Genomic DNA, 12,455 nt, shown 5'->3' with positions numbered 1-12,455 from the left:
AAACCCTAATGGAGGCACTAATGATAGGCATGACTAGAATAAAACAGGGAGTGTCTGGAAGTTGTTAGGCAGGGATGGTAATGTCCAGTGTAAATGTGTAAGCCTGTTATGGTGCACAATCCATATACATGAGTGTGTGTTTCTTGAGTCACTTATTCACATGTGACACCACAGCTCTTGCCATTTCTGGTTCATCAGCAGACCTTGAAGGGACTCTTCCATCTTGAAGCGAGCTTGTTAAATCTGTTGTGCAGAGTCATCCAAAAGAACAAGGTGACCAGGTTCGTCAGGGTAAATCACCTTTATGGTCATTCTGAGGCTTCAGGTATTCTTTGTTGGCACCAGAGTTTTAAGCTGCATCCTAGAAATTGTCTGATAAACCAGTAGACAGGTAACCAGTAAGCAGACCTGATGTGCAATACAGCAGGTCCACAGTTTTAACACTACAGTGGACCACTGCCTAGTCACAGTTCAGTATTCATAGACTGACCTATTTGCACGTTTTCTGTGAAATGTAACTAAATACACAAAATCCACCTATTTGTAAGTTTCTCATAAAGCATATCTAAAAAATTCTAAACAAAATGCAGCTATGGAAGCTGAAGTATTTGGGTGCAATGCTACTTGACATAGTATTGACTGACATTTGCAAAGTACACAATCCAGGAACAGCATTTATTTTCCTTGGTGTTGACAGGCTGTGCACCGCAAGAGTGGAAATAAGAAAGAGTGAATCAGCTTCTGCAGTAGTGCTAAGACAGTTTCGACTGTGCGCATTAATGCACATCAAGGTATACTTGGTGTGTGAACTATTAAAATAGGCAGCTGTTCGCCTTTTTGGAAGGGGTGGAAAAAATTTGTTTTTAAAAGCAGCTTCCATCTTTCTTTCTCACAAAAACAATAGAGGAAGACTATGGGCTACAGCTCTCCTCAATGATATCTGCTGCACCTTCCTGTCTATGTCTGCTCAGATGTTGAGTGAAGGTCTGTATGCTCTTTGCTTGATGGGAGGAGCCTCATCTGTCTGAAGACAATGTCTGACCACATCTGTGCGTCCATAGTCTTAGTCGTGGACACTGAACATGTCACTGCAAGTTAGTAATAGTGCTTCAAGTTGTCCGCATTGGTCATCGCCGAGTCCTGAGTGGTGAAGATCAACGTCAGGTAAGCCTGGTGTAGGAGGAGGAATAGCTGTTGTTTCAACTGCTGCTACAGGAGTCTTCACTACATAATAGTAATCTATCACTAACTTACCCTAGGGGGATGAAAATCACCTAGTCTGGTGTCAGAAGGCACTTGGATGTCAGCTGTAGTTGGATTCATTACTCTGACATATGTCAACCCTGCCTGTATCAGTGCAAACATGTTTGCTGCTAACAGACCATGATAACTTGGTGGACAGGGCTCTAAAACAGGTGTGCAGTCAGTTTTAAGATCAAGTACTTCAACAGCGAGCTCAACTTTAGCTAACGCAATCATCTGTGACCCAGGTCAGGTTATTACATGCTGTCATTTATCACATCAAGCATTAAAGTGAAATTAAGCTGCCTCTATGGTAGGTAAAAGAGTTACGGTAATGTGATTTTCTACTTTAAAAATGTCTCGTCTCAGATCCAAAAGCACTTAGTAGGAGAGCAGAAAGGATCAGACAGCTACAGTAGGGTAGGATAGGATAACTGGGTATGACACTTTTAATTTCCTGAACTAGATGAGTGAATAATTTGTTATCCATTCTAACAACGCTAGGAAGTATCTCCAGGTTATCTAAACAGTCACTAGTAATAGTTCTGGGGTAATGTTTTCAGCCAGCTTATAAAGTGTGGTTGAATTATGTGGGGGTGACAAACATGATTGGTCATCAGAACTAGTAACAGATACTTGGCCTTCACTTCTTGCTACCGTTCTAGAAGTCTTTATTAAAGAACATTATAGCTCTGTTTGTGTCTGTCCCTAGCAGCACAGAAAATGGTAAATGGCATGTATTTGTATAGCGCTCTATCAAGTTCAGTGGAACCCCTATGCGCTTCACACTACATTCAGTTATTCACCCATTCACACACACTCACTACAGGAGAGTAGCCACAGCTGTCCTGGGGCGGTCTGACAGAGGTGAGGCTGCAGTGCTCCGGTGCCACAAGGCCCTCTGACCCCCACCAGCAGGTAAGGCAGGTGAAGTGAACTTGCCCAAGGACACTTGGTCTGCAGTCCTTGCTGCCATTCTTTTCCCTGACCATAAAAGTCTTTATTAAAGGGCTTTATAGCTCAGTTTGTGTTTCAGGTGTCTGTCTCAGCAGGATATGTCAAGTGGAGGTCATACCTGGATCAATCAGAGTGAAAAGACGGGTGTCTATGAAAGTGATGGTGGTATTAACCCTTGGCACAGTAAAAGCCTATCATGGCTACAGTGCTTGAAACAATACTGAGTGCAGGCAGAGTAGGAATCATGTCGGTACACTGAGGGAGAAGATGGAGGAGAAGGTCCAACAATGACCAGAGTAATCTGGCTGTTAATCACCGAGCATTCTGCTGAAAGGCCATTACCTTCCCACGCTTTTCCACTTGATTCAAATTTCACTTCACAGCTCAGTCTGGGCTTTCTCCATTTCACTTGGATTCCTCCAACAGAGTCAGAGGAATTTCATCTTTAATAGCACCGCAGCACATAGAGCTCACACAAGCTGATTCACTCTCTGACTAACCCTCGATCAAACAGCTTTCTTAGAAACAAGGAGGTAGTAACCAGAACTCCTCATGTGTTACTCTAATAATCAACCCATAGCATAAAGACAAAATGGTGTTGTTCAACTAAACACTTGGTGAAAAAAATGAAAATAAAACAAAATGTCAATGCCACAAACTTTACATTTAGCTATAAAGAGTAAGAGAATCTTAAAGAGACAGAGGCCCAAATTCAAGACGTTATATTACCAAATAAAAGTTCTTCTTAGTCATATTTGATATATACACAAATTTTTATAACAACTGAAGGTAATATACTGTAGTTACTTGATTGTGCTATAAAATGACAATATTTGCCTGGAAAATACAATGTACTTTATAAAAAGGAATGGTTTGTAATCATTTTTGTTAACATTCAGTGACAGCTGCGGGTGGAAAGGTCACTGAAATTATACTTCATGTATAGAAACATATTTAATAGTAGACTGTCACCTCATTATATACCGACCACATACAGGTCAAATGACATTCAAGACTAATAGTTATTGTAATTAGTTCCTAGTTTCCAGGTGTTTCCCTGACAAATACATGTGTGTGTCCAGGTTTATTAATAATTGCTGATAATTAGTCTTGTTCCAATAGCACACAGCTCTAAAGCTGTTTTGTAAGAGGCAAATTCCCAACAACAGTGTATGAAAATACCTGGTTTCAACTGTACATGAAGTTGTATTCTTGTCACAAAAAGCTTTTTATTTGGTCAGGTCATGGGTTAGACAGAAGAAAAGGCAGCATTTTTTCCCCCACACTGATGGACGATGACAACTCCTGACATCAGCCCAATCGAAATGTGCCTGCGCTTTGCCATGATCTAATTTCCTCCCATCCAAGCCCTCTGGTTATCTGCGGCCTCCCCACTGTGCCACACCAGCCAGTGGAGATAATAGCTAAGGTTATGGATTGACCGGTGAGTCATCGTGTGCCCCTGCTTTAGGGTGAGGGTGGAGGGGGGGCGGGGGCGACGGCTACGTGTTCGAGGCCAAGTCGAGGCATCGCTTTTATGCGAGCGCCTGGCATGAGAGCTCTCCTGTTTCTCAAGTGCAGACGGGGTCTCGCCGGGGCCACAGTGCAGTGAAATGGAAAGCATGCCATTCCCTGTTCCGCTTGATGCCGAGTGACTGTTAGAGGTTGTGTCATGTTCCTTGGCTATTGACTCAATGACTTGGGACTTCACGACAAAAGCCTTAACCCGTGCGGGCTTTCTGCACGCTGACAGAGAAATGTGTCTTCCACTTGTCTTCACATTGACCCGACGACTCTGCTGGACTGATGTGTTCACATCCCCAAAGGTCTCACCTTCTGAACCCAGAAGTAACCTTTGGACAACCTTGCCTGTCTCTCATGCTCTGTCAAACTTCAGTCTGGCTTCTATCAGAGCCACTTTCTCTGCATCTATGTATGTGTGTGTAATTTAAATATCACTAAAGGTTGCCTGCCAAATTCTCCAGAAATTGTAATCTGGTTGACACAGATCAGACTTCCTCCATACATACATACAGCATTTTGACTCAATGTCAAGGCAGAGGAATAAGTCCAGAATTGGAGGACCTGCCTCTGCCTTCGACTCATTCCAGGATCAAACCATCGCACAATGCATTGCAAAAGTATTCACACCCCTTGAGGTTTTCCACATTTCACCACATTACAACCACAAATTTAAGAAAATGATAGATGGTTTCTACATTCCTTACCAAATAAAAATCTGAAAAATGTTGCATGAAAAATGACAGCTGCTGGTTTTTGGTGGTGTGTCTCTATCTGGTTTTGTTTCTAAACTCTTCCCCATTCCGCTTTTCAAAACATCTCACTCTCAAAAAAACTGGACGAAGGGTAGGATTGGGCGATATGGACCTAAAGTTTTATCACAATACTACTATACTATTGTGACAACGATAAAAGTGACAATAAAATCTATGTATTACCTCATTCTTAGGTAATACAGAATGTATTAGTGATGTCAAGCGTCACTATTCTGCATCCTGATACGTGGAAGTGGAAAGAAAAACTACAACCACTGCGGATCCACATCAACGTGGATAAAGTTGTTGATGTGCTGGCTCCAGTTGGACAATGACTTTATGGTGGATACACTCCACCATTAGCTTCTATGTTTACTTCAGCAAGCACTGAGCATGCTTGGTACATGTGATGTTACTGTGTCCTCTACTGTGCATGAAGGACACTTTTAGGCTGTTTGCCGTTCACACAGGAGATCACATACAAGTAAGAAATATTTGGAAATGTGAACGACCACCCAAAAAAGAAAAAAGAAAACGGATTTGACAAGTACATCAGAGTTGAGCATTAACACCTGCAGTGTGAACACAGCATTCGTTTTCCTCCTTAAGGAACATTAATTTGAGTCATATTGGACCAGAGCACCAACATGTTGATGTGCCCCCCCTACATGAGTCATGTTAAATGTTAAACGACTTTTCATTAAATGTTAAAAGGTTCGATTTGTAGAGTGCACCACAAACTGTTGTGCAGCATTGCTCAGAAAAGCCCAGAACACCTCGATGGCACAATTATCAAATTAATTCATAGAGCACATTTAGCACAACCTAAACCTCGGCTGACCAACATGCTTCACAATAATTACAATGTCATTGATATTAAATGATAAAATAAGAAATAAAATTAAGTTTGATTAAAAACAAGTACTATAACAAAATAAAAAAAACACAAATAAAAACCAAAGCATACTTCATGTCAGTTGCAGCAATTTCCCAAAAACTGGAATCAATTAAACTACTAATTTTTTTTACCTAACTGAGAGTTTAAGTCAGTAAAGTCAGCTACACGTAGAAATCTACTGAAGCTCCAAAGCAATTCGGTGGGTATGAATACTTTGCACCTTGTTTCTTGGTTTCAGGTCTTTACCAAGAGGTGTGTGCTTTCCATCCCTGCGTATTCAAGTATGATTTTTCTCCTGTGATGTGTTTCAGACAGCTGACCTGATTTACTGCGAGGTTCCACACTTTGTTAAAAACAAAGAAAAAAAAACCCAACTAAGTGACACGAGGCCCAATTATGCCGTTTCTTTTCATGCAGAATAGGTCCGTATTCAAAAGAGGATGTGAATTGCAAATCCAGCTGCTAGTGTTCCCCTGCTCTTCTTTAATCTAATAATGTGATCCATCATTTCTGCAAGGACAGCCCAGCAGCTCAGGCATGGAAACGAATCCCACAGAGGATTACCATCAGGATTTTTGCATAACCATATATGCAGACCTAAAAGACTCCAAAGGATGAGGGGGGGGGATTATTGAAAAAAGAAAAGAAAAAACGAACACATGCAGAATAATGTTGAACTTCTTTAACGCATAGCAACAACAGCTATGAGTAACCTCCAAACATACACTTGACATCCATAACCTCATAGATTCCGTCAAGACAGCTGGATTCTCTCTTTCTCAAGAAATAAAAATAAAAATAAAAATCACCTACAGGAATGTTTTCTGCTCAGTAGTAGTGCTGTTGGTTAAGGAATGGTCCTGCCTCACAATCATCTATTACCCTGATGAGCTTGCAGCCCCAGAGCTTTGACAGCACAGCCACGCGATGAACGAGACAGCCGACTGCCACTATTTGTTCTGCTGAGGCATTCATCACGCTAATTACCCATGGTGCCAAGCAGCTCCTCCTGCAGCCCGGCAAAGCTTCGGCTGCTCATTTTCAAACAAGGAAGAGGTGGGGGAAAAAAAAAACCTCACATGAGCCTAAAGAGAGGGTGTCCCTTTTTTTTTTTTGGCTTCCCTGCACATAATTAACTCGGCACTCCAGAAACTTGACAAATTGGAATGATGAATCTGGACTCTGTGAATAGACACAAATACATAATCAATCACCAGACGGGAACGGTTTTTGGGAATGAGGGACTGTGTCCCGCGTGTGAGGGACAGAAGCGCCATCGCACTGAAGGAGAGGATTTTGAGTCTTTGTTGTGCTCGTCTTGTGAAAATGTCGAAGCGAGGACGTGTTAAGTGGGTGGTGCGGAGCGAGGCGCTTCCAAAACCTCCACATTTCATCGCTGAAATGTTTCCCAGACACACAGTGCCATTTTATAGCACAGTCAACTAACTATGCTACCTTCAGTTTCTATAAAACTGCTATGTAAACCAAATATGGCTTAAAAGAAATTTGACTATGTAAATATAGCAGCTTGAAATCGGGCCTCTGTCTTTAAAAACTCCTGCTCTTTCTGAAGCTCCGCCTTCAGGAAGTCATCACAACATGGCTCCTCTGTTAACCCTTACACAACGTTTTTAAGTTGTTTGCTAATTGCTGCTGGCTAGTCTGAAGGAGCTGGGTGTGGGAGGGGTTTTCTATGAGGCAGTTACTTGGAAATTGAGGCTCCGAGGAGGAGCTGCATCTTGAAGGTGGAGCTAGGTCCACTGATGCGTTTTGCACAGCTAAATGGTTGCCATGGGAGATTTAAGGATTTCTCAAACATGCACAAAAGAATCAAAGCAACACTCCAGGTGGGTTTTTGACGAGGTGCTAACAATATAACATGATGTAGAGCTTTAAAAAATCTACTTTACATGATACTTCCCCTTTAAAAGGGCTAAATAAAAACAGTGGAGTGAGTTTCAAATGCATAATGCCTCTTTAGAGAGCGCTGCACAGACAACCTGCTTCACATTACTTGTCCTTCAGTGCAGACAGATGCACAAGGGCAGTCTCTCTGCGTTAAAGTCATGTTTGCCACCTGACCCTGAGAAGCACCATGTCAGATTCACGTTTTCGTTAAGTTTCCGTGTCATTCACAACAATTTGAACAAGCCTCAGACTGTCCCTCCCGGCCCTGACACAACCGTCTGAACTAATGTAACACCCGGTACGTCACCGCGTGCCTGCATCACCCTCCGGCGGCGACTAGAGATCAACAGATCAGTTACAAAGAAACCTCCTGGAGACACCAAATCCTCCAAACCGGCCCACTGGTCATAGCTTCGCTGCTCACCAACAAGGGCAGAGAAACATGCAAGGACGCAAAAAAATGATGTAAATGCAAACTCAACTAGCATACAAACGGAAAATATTGATGTATATATTTTATTACAATGGACTGACTACATTAAAAACACTTTGTGTTGGGAGGTTGCTGAGCCAGTACTAAATCACAAAATCTAACACAGTATTTTTGGCTTAGTTTTTGTGCAAATATCTTAGTACATTTGAAGTAAGACAAAAATAACTCGCAAGTATCTTAGCAAGATATAGGAGGTTGTTTTGAGCCAATAAATCCTAAATTTTTGTTCAAAATTACTGGTACATCTGGCAGATTATTTCACATATAAATTGGAAAAAGGTCATTGCCATAAGTAAATAATCTGCAAGTTGAACTAGCACTTTTACTTTCAATATTATTAAGGAATTATTGACTTAAAACAAGCTCCTATATCTTATTCCAAGAGTACTAAGACATTTGCACTAGAAACTAGACCAAAAATACATTAAGAATTTGTATTTTTGCAGCACACTGATACACTTTGTTGATGGAGTTTTTTGTATGAAACTGAGCTGATGTCCTGCAACATAACTGCAGATGTAGATGCGAGAGAAGAAAGCTAAAGACAGTGAAATAAAATATGTAGAATTAGTATTTGACAGCATCTCAAAAACATACATCTTAATTACTTTTACATTCTGGTAATTTCATTCGGAAGGTTGTGTCTCCGCGTAATGCTTAGTTTCTATTTAGATTATTTACTAAGCTATGTGGGTTAATCCTGTGCCAGATAATGAGTTCTACCCTGAATGAGGTCAAAGGTTAAGTAGGACTTTGTACAAGTCCTAGAGAGGATCCTAACATTTCACCAGGATGAATGAGCTCATAACAGGGATTACATTGGTCTTCCTGTTGCGTTATTATTGCACACTGACCTGTAGCACGATGTGTCTCCCAAGCATGAAATTTGCCCCGCGAAGCCTCTGACAGAGTCACAGGCCGCCTGTCCAGGGTTAATTACGGCTGAGAGACGCTCCAGCGGGCACAGGTGAAGAAGCAGTGGATGGGGACGAGCTAATCTAACTGACAAACTATTGTTGCTCCCTGACCAGGATCTGACCCTGCTTAACAGCCTAAAACGTTCCTGTTTGTTTATCTTGCAGCGTTAGCAGCAGGAAGCCGATCTGTGACTTCTTAGTACGGCACGTTAAAGAATTAAACCAGCCCGCGTATAGCTGCGTTTGTTTCCATCACAAATGTACACAACTACTTCCTGTCGCCTTCTTCTTCGTGGTTTGCGCTAGTGTCAACATCCGGTTGTTGATCACGTGACTCGTGTGGTTCGAAAAAACTGTTTAATTTGCAGTTATAATAATATATAATAATATATAATAATTTGATAGGCCAAAGGAAAACAAACAAACAAACAAAAAAAACATATCATCCTAGCGCCAAAAACGTTTGACCAAAAGTAGGTTTTTCCAAACTAGGTGTTTCCATTAAGCAAATTTATTTTCGAAATGTCAAATTGGGCACTTATAGAGTCAATGGAATCAACTTTTGAGATGACTGGCTAATCCAGGGGTGCCCAAGTCCTGTCCTCGAGAGCTACCATCCTGCAACTTTTAGAAGTATCCTTACTCCAACAGACCGGGATCAGCTCTACAGAGGCCTGGTAACGAGCCATTCATTTGATTCAGGTGTGTTGAAGCAGGGATGCATCTGAAAGTTGCAGGATGGTAGCTCTCGAGGACTGGACTTGGGCATCCCTGGTCTAATCAATTCAATTCAGTTTGCTTATGTAGCACCTATTCACAACTCAAGACCCTTTACAAAAAAATCGTTTCAGTTCCATCATACATTTCAATTGATCCTAGTTCTTAAGTAGTACACTTACTTAATTATTCAAAGTAGTTTAAAAAGTTTCTATAGAAAGAAACCAGCAGATTAATCAAGTCTCTGACTAGCAACAATTCACTCCTCCTGGACAAGCATGTAGCAACATTTTGACTTTAAAGCAATCTCTCATGCCGAGCGTTCATAGTGACAGCAGAGAGGAAAAGCTTCCCTCTAACAAAAAGAAACCTCCAACAGAAGCAGAACCTGGCTCAGTACAATCGGCCATGTCCTACGGCCAACTGGGGGTTTGAGAAGAAAGAGCAAAACTCACAAAAAGAAATGGGTAAATTGGTGTGAAATAGGTGGTATAAAGTGTGAAATACATTATGTTTCAGCCCTCTTACTCTGACACACCTAAGTAAAATCCTGCACACAATTGTTACCTAATTATTAACCATTTATGAAACAGAAGCAAAAAGAAGAACATTGCAATATATATATAATATAATCCATTTACAATATAATTGCACAATTTGACATTTAGAAAATAATGCCAATTTAAAAAAGATCTGGTGTTTTTCAATAAAGTAGTAGGAGGACGATGGTGCAGCATGTTCTTTATCACTTGAACAAACATATTCACGTGTGACTTTATTTGCGTTTCTTTTTTAATGGAAATGCTGCAAATGTGACATTAGCGGAATATTGACAAAGTTTTGCTCACATTTGTAATTGAAAAGTAGCCACAGAAGCCTGAATAAATTTTGAACATGTTTACCTTTATTTTATGTTCTGTCATAAATTAGAATATATGTTGTCAGATTAAAATATATTCTGGAAAAGAAAAACTAACAACCTTTAAGCAGGAGTTAAAGCCCACATTTGTATATTAAAATTGTCTGTTATTCTCTGATATAATATTCTGACCTTAAATATCATGCTTTCATGACCTGTCTTCGGGTCTGCAATGCAGTACATATCATCACATAATGTGATTTTCTGGATATTTTCTTCTTCTGCCTCTTACAGTTGAGATAACTGTGATGAAAATTACCGACATGTCGATTCTTTGTAAGTGAGGAATCTTGAAACACCGTCTGTATCAAATACTTGTTTCCTCCACAGTATTTGCCGTTTGCATCAAAAGCCTCCATTGTGGGTCATCGTGACACTGCTGATTCTCTGGATTCTCCAGCCAGAAGATTCTGGATTCTCTCAGAATCTTCTGGCTGGAGTGTACGTTTAGATCCCACTCCTAACCTCATGACCATAATGAGCTTACATCACACCGCTGTTTACTCCAAATCCTGAGAATACTCCTGGATTCTTGCATATTTCTTGAAGCTGGTGAGAAAATACACACACCTAAATGCTTTGATTATGGGATGCAGTTGCTATGGTATTGTCATAAAGAGTTGATCGATTTTTTTTCTCTCATTTTTCCATTGAGATCTTATGACGAAGTGTTTGGCCCTGGGTGAAGTCTTCTACTGCACATCCCAACAACTCTCTACATGGACTGGACTTTGTAGTGGTCAATCCATCTGTAAAAATTATATCTCATGCTCTCTGACCCACTGGCTCACAGTTTGAGCCAGATGGATTCTGACATTGTCTACTTGGGATATGTCCATGTCGTCAGGGAGTAAAAACAAGCTATTGATGGAAAAAAAAAACCTGATCCTTCGGTGTATTCAGGTGGCTAACTAACACAGTCTGCTGGGCGCATAATGTTACCAGCATTACAGTGCCAAAAGTATTCATACGCTTTGAAATGTTTCACATTTGTGCACTTTGATGTGACACACAGGCAACATGTAACTGAGAAGTGTAATGGTACGTAGTTTTACAAACTAAAATCTTAAAAGTGTGTCCTGCAGATGTCTCATTTATTCTGACATCCATATGTAAAATGTATGTTTATAACATTCATCATATCTTTTTTTTTTTTTTTACACAAAGAAGAATGAGTCATTTCAGGGTGTCTTGTCACGTTAAATTCAAATTAAGACACTGCTGGCCACGCTCCCCCAACTCAATGTTTACACTCTTACATGAAAATGGCTACAAACTGATGCGCAATTATATGAAATTATAATTCTGCTTTGAAAAGCAGAAGTGGAGCCTCCTCCACAACCAGCAAAGATGCAGTAAGTAGTTTCTGGATGATGTCAACAACAAAACACTTTTCTTTTCCAGCAGCCATTGTGCAGAACATACTGTGGTAAAACCAACACTCGACTGGGGTTGCTAGGTAACATGCGGTGCTCTAGATTGTGACTTAACAATAGGGAGGCTTTTGAAACAGCTCATTTTCCAGACACCCAAGCATATGAACTCTCTACCAAAAAACTGCAGAGTGTTTCTTTTGTTTGTTTGTTTTTATAACACTTGGGCTGTTTCTAGAAGCTGTAGAGACCCAAATGGAAGTACAAAAATGTATAAATTGTGAATTTTTAATAATATTTTCCATTTAACAAAGAAAGAAACAGTATGGCTCAGCCCCAAACTTACCAAAACATGGCTGCCCATCTAAACCAGAGGTCCATAGGCGCTTGTGGCCATTTGGCTCCTACACCGTGGCTCTTCCACAAGGAGAAGGAAGCTGGTATGAGCATTTTCATAAGATATATCACATCAGATCATTACAAAATAGACCAAAAGTATTTCACTACTGAACTGTTTGGTCATATTTAATCGCAAATTGATGGAATTTAAAAACAATTCTGAACATTTTTTCCCCAAAGATGATGGCTGGCCATGATCCCATCAGCTTGTTTTGTTTTTCTTTCAGAAATGAGTAATTTGAACCTTCTGGGAGGAAAACAAACTAAGAACCACAGAATGTGTCTTCTGAGGCTTTATTTTACTATTTGTAAAATAAACAAGTGAGATGAAGCCAGTGTGAAAAATGCTCCCACTC

This window comes from Poecilia mexicana, unplaced genomic scaffold (assembly GCF_051168715.1).
Source record: "Poecilia mexicana isolate PSO_F unplaced genomic scaffold, ASM5116871v1 scaffold_3, whole genome shotgun sequence".
In the NCBI taxonomy this organism is placed as follows: Eukaryota; Metazoa; Chordata; class Actinopteri; order Cyprinodontiformes; family Poeciliidae; genus Poecilia; species Poecilia mexicana.
Note: the sequence above shows the minus strand (reverse complement) of the source record.